The 5,162-nt window shown below is 40.2% G+C and overlaps 1 non-coding gene across 1 annotated transcript; it reads left to right on the forward strand.

Moving 5' to 3' along the window:
* The first annotated feature begins 1,634 nt into the window (after positions 1-1,634).
* Positions 1,635-1,705, forward strand: trnag-gcc. Its single transcript has one exon. It is a non-coding gene; the product is annotated as a tRNA-Gly (tRNA).
* Positions 1,706-5,162: the final 3,457 nt, after the last annotated feature.

Here is a 5,162-nt window from a genome sequence, read left to right on the forward strand (position 1 = left end):
GCCATCTCATTCTCAACAGATGGCACACAACACCAAGACTGACTGAATACCAATTTAGCTCCCCCATCTGTTTTCTCCTGCTTACTCTGGATAACAGACACTCAACAGAGTGTCAGGATGTTTCTTTATCTTCACATCCCTTTCTGTTATTTCTAGAGTGATTTCATGCTCTCTGGTTGTGTTGTGATGTTGTCTTGGGTATATTTGTTTGCTGAATGTGGCAGGCAGTCAGAAAGCCATTCATAAATGTTCACAGCATATTGTATCCTTATTTTTCAATCTTAGCGCCATTTAGCCAGCATAGACTTTCAAGAGTAGATGCAAAAAGTCATCAGGGTGAGTTTACTATTTTGTACTGATATGCAAATGACATAAATTTAACTCGGTGACATTAAATTTTAAATAAAACATTAATATCAGCCCGTAGCATTATAGTTATGCTTTGCATGTGTGTTTCATAGTTCTTAAGTAAGAGGGACAAAAAAGGTGTGGCAAGGTTAAGAATACTGAGAATATGAGCGCCAGAAGGGTGGAGAGGTGGGAGTGGCCTCTCAACCCTCAGAACTGTCATCACTCATCTAAACTCCTTCACCTTTCCTCCCTCCTTCACCATCATTTACCCTCCGTTCATCTTCCTCTCATTATACACATAATCGTTTCATTGCTAGCATTCACCACATTTCTTTTTTTCCTGCATAAAAATGACTTAAAGTGCTTTAATGGCAAGGGTTGTCTCAAAGTAGGGTCTTGAGAGTAATTTGTGTGTACTGGCTGACAGTGAGGCCAACAGCTCGGTCAGAGGGCAAAGAAATCCTGCCTTGGTGGCTGTTATTTATGGAGAGCATACACTAACAGTACAGGCATGTGAAGCAACAGGGCAAATAAAAATAACAACACATTTTATGGAATACATTCATAAAAAAAAAACCCAAAAAAAAACCACCTTCAATATTGTTCATGCAAACACATTCAGAAAAGTGAATCCATTCAAACAGTATGTCCCCACTGAGTGTTAATGAGGGGTCACACACCCTGAAAAGCCTCCATCTCCCAGAGTCCAGGGTCAACAGGGCCACTGTCTTAAACTGATGAATAAAACATCAGTCTATCTGTCTGGCAGGTATAAATATTTCTCTTCCATTCTGACTGGAACAGTGTGACACAAGGCCAAAGTCCTTCCACAGAGTCCCCGACACAGTTTGACATGGAGGGGGTGATGATTGTCAGTGTAATGGGATACAGGCCCATGAAATGATACCATATAGAAGGATAAGTGCATGTGTGTTTGTACTCATGGCTGCTTCTTGGCATGACAGCATTTCATGTTTGTTATACTCAGTTATTCTGTACTGAGATGAAACATCATCCTGCAACTTTATGAACTTTCAAACTCATATGGGTGGTGATTTGAGCCTTTATTCTTCTTCTTCTTATTATTATTATTATTGAACTTTTCAGCAGCCATGTCATTTTTTTCCATTTCCCTCAAGGTTTTTTTTAGAGGCTCCATCTGCAACTATGGTACAATATATCAGTGGAGTGTGGAATAACCTGTACAGGCTCGAAGGAGGTAATGTTTTAGCTTACGCATGATAAGACTGACAGCGCTAGCTGCGGCTAGCTGCAGCTGTTTTGCATTGGTGGTTCAGTGGTAGAATTCTTGCCTGCCACGCAGGAGGCCCAGGTTCGATTCCCGGCCAATGCACAATGTCTTTAAAGAATTTCTCTTCGGGAATAAATAAAGGAATTCTGATTCTGATTCTGATAGCAGACAGATAAAGAAATGAAAGAAAGAACTTGTATGCATACTGCCCTGATGCAGCATGTGCATCAGGCTGTGGTGACAGTCTTCAAAGCTTTGCTGCTCTGCGTTTGGTCATTTTGGTCCAAAGCGCTGATTGTGGTCAGATGAGAGTACTGCAAGAACCACGAGGAAACATGTTGTCCCATGAGGAAACGTGATCTGGGACATTACACAGGGTGACTGCTGGACAGGAGGACAACCCACATGACATGTTTTATCCTGGTAACAGAAATAACACTTGATTTTCAATTTTAATGATAGACTTCCCCAAATTTCACTCTGGAGGTCATCCATCTTGATTTCCCCCAGTCAGATAGTTGATCACAAAAAGGTTAGTGTAATTCACATAATTCACCTAGAAATACTTTGTGAAGTGCACTTGGTAGATGAGTGGTGCAAAAAGTCATTTTTAGCACAATATTGTGGATTTGGGGGGAACTGCCAAGTCGTACTATTTTATCCAGTCAATGTATATTTCCATCAGTCCCTGCAGAGATGTTGAATATTTTCTCTTTAGGCCTGTTTTCTTGTTTCACTCCTCACATATTGTCTCTTTTTCATCTTTCTTCTCATTCTCCCTTGTCTTCAAACTTTAGAGTTTGTACTCATCTGCCTCCTTCCTGAGGTCTGAGAATGAGAACAAAGGCCTTTGTTTGAAATCACGAGGTCGAATGGAGGTCAAGCCAATAAGGGATCAAAGCATGTGTTCCCAGGCACTGAGGAAGAACCGCTGCCTTTGATCTCCACCTTTCTGTGGACAGGATGGTGAACTGCTGCTCACCGCTTTGGATCTGTGTTTACTTTACCTCGAGGGTACTTTTCTGGAATGAAATTTTATATACTACAACACTGTGTTAGGAAAGAGAACAAGTACAAGCACAGATTTGGCTAAGTAGACAAAAAAATGAGTCAGACTAACTTTAAAGCTCCGAGATGTGGACACTCTGGGTTTTCATATTCACTAAACATTCTAATTTGTGTTAGAATATCCTCTTGACAATCTATTATCATGGGTCATGGACTCTGATAATAACTCAGCTGCATGGAGATGCACTTGAGATTTGACACATTAACCATTCATGCAGTAGCTCAGCACCCATCAAGAGACATGCCACAAAATAAATAGAAAAAGAAAGTAAAACACCCTTGATAAAAAAAAAAAATTAAAAACAGTCAAAGGCTATAAAGTTTTAAAAAAAACTGATTGTGTACTCTGTTTAACATATGCAGCTAAATATATTTCAACCGTGTGCTACCTCAGGGACTGCTCTTCAATTCCACCAAGAATGTCTTCTTTCCAGCCCCTCATTGTTGCAGAAATAGAAATGATGTCCTGGTTTATGACTCAGACAGTCTGAATACCTTCCCACATTATCCATCTCTATGTCTTTGCCTCTCAGTCTCCTCAGCGCCTTCCATTTTGTAAAATATAAACTCATACAGCTTGTGCAATTCTCAAATGAAATGATACCCTTAAACTGCTCCATTCCTCTTTGTCTTTCAAGAACATATCTTAGCAAAGGTGACGGCTTCATTTTGCCACTGCTGAACTGTTGCCTGTGATATTCTGAGAAAATTACAGCTCGTCTATTTCTACCTGTTAGGCACCAGAAGCAGAGCTTGGAAACGCACTACACAGATTGTTTCACACATTATCTTAGTGAGATGTGTTGGTATTTGTTTTTATTCAATCAGAAGATGTGCATTTTCCCCTCTGAGCCAAAAGGTGGGAGATCTGCAAGAAAAGCTTGGTTATGCTTTTCTTTCAGGCTGTCATAAACCTGACCTACTAATGTGATGGTGCTATCCATGATTAAAAAGTAAACCTCTACATCTCAAGTTGGCTGCCCCCTGGGATCAGCATTGCTGCGTTTTAAAACCTGGGCTCCATCTTTACATATTTTGGTGGTCAGTATAGGTTTAAAAATACAAGAATTCAAGTGTCACACACATTCAGGTCAACTATTTCTCCTAACGTCAAGAGTCTCCAATATTTTAATATTGCTGCAATATTTATCATATTCTGGAAATCCACTCGTGCAGGAGTCGGACAGACTTCTGTCCAAGTGGACATTCTTTTTTCCCAGTCACTTTTCTGCCTCAGAAAGTCGGGCAGAACTGATGATTGTCTTCACTTTGCAATGACCTCATAGACAAGAGCACGCTACCCAGTTTCAATCCACATTAAAGGTTTTCTTTGAAGACCTGACGAGCTTGTACAATTTCTCCTGATGCATTCAGCTCTTTCTCTCTTCTGGCTGCTATTCTCCCCTGGGTGACCTCCTTCTCTATTAAGTCTTTTTATTCACATTTCAGCAGCATACTTGGCTTTACAGTCTGCTGACAATACAACTGTTTAAAGTGTTAAAAGTTTAAATGTTTCATAATTTTTGTATGTTTGCCTGTTACAAGAATTTTCAGTCGAATAACTTATCCAAACTGATATTTCTATAAGCTATCAACATACCCATCATTATGGTACAAGAGACGGCTGAGGTCTGGAGACAGCAGCAGAGGACGCTCTGTGTCTTTATTCAGCACAGCCTGACCTGGAATCGTATAACAGAGTGATGTACATGATGGTGTGTGTTGCTAAAAGCTCTTTCCATTTCCACACCTCCTTCCCTCCGGTCTGCAAGGGATTAACACCAACTTCATTTAACATTTGTTTTGCTTGCACCATCAAACTCTGTCACCATCAGGAACTGTGATATTTGAGGAGGAGTCAGGCCAGAGAAGTAACCCTCCACCCCCCAAACGGTAGGACAGAGATGCTTGTTAAATCACTTCTTGTCACGCAAGCCTCCACTTCTTCTTCTTTTTTTTTTTTTTTGTTAATTTATTTATGACTTGGTCACTCAAAAGTATGCCGTTATCATCACTACCTCTGCTGTTTACAGTGCAGCACTGGGTTCCCTTGTAATCTAAGGAGTGTTGTGCCCACAGTGCATGTGTTTGTGTAAAGTATTACTGTCTATTCCTGGCTCATTTTAAGATCAAAAACACAAAAAAATGATACATCTGGAAAATCTGGCAGAAATATTGTCTTTTTATGTGATGAAGAGGCTCAACATGTATTTGTCTAACAAGAAGGATTATTCAACAAATTTGTCTCATCAGCCTGACATTCATTGACGTGGGTTGGACGTCTGTCCACGTGTACAGCAACATTTTTGTGTCAGCGTGGTCCACAGTGATAGCACTTACAAGTGGCAAGAATTAATGGCAAGAATTGTGATTTATTCTGGTCATTCAAGATAAAATAAATGTTGCCGATGGTGAAAGAAAGTTAAAACACTGACAACAGGGTCAAAAGACAGAGTCTTATAGTCCAGAAATGCTCTAACATGCCCCCAGT

The sequence above is a fragment of the Scatophagus argus genome, chromosome 11 (assembly GCF_020382885.2).
Source record: "Scatophagus argus isolate fScaArg1 chromosome 11, fScaArg1.pri, whole genome shotgun sequence".
Taxonomy (NCBI): Eukaryota; Metazoa; Chordata; class Actinopteri; family Scatophagidae; genus Scatophagus; species Scatophagus argus.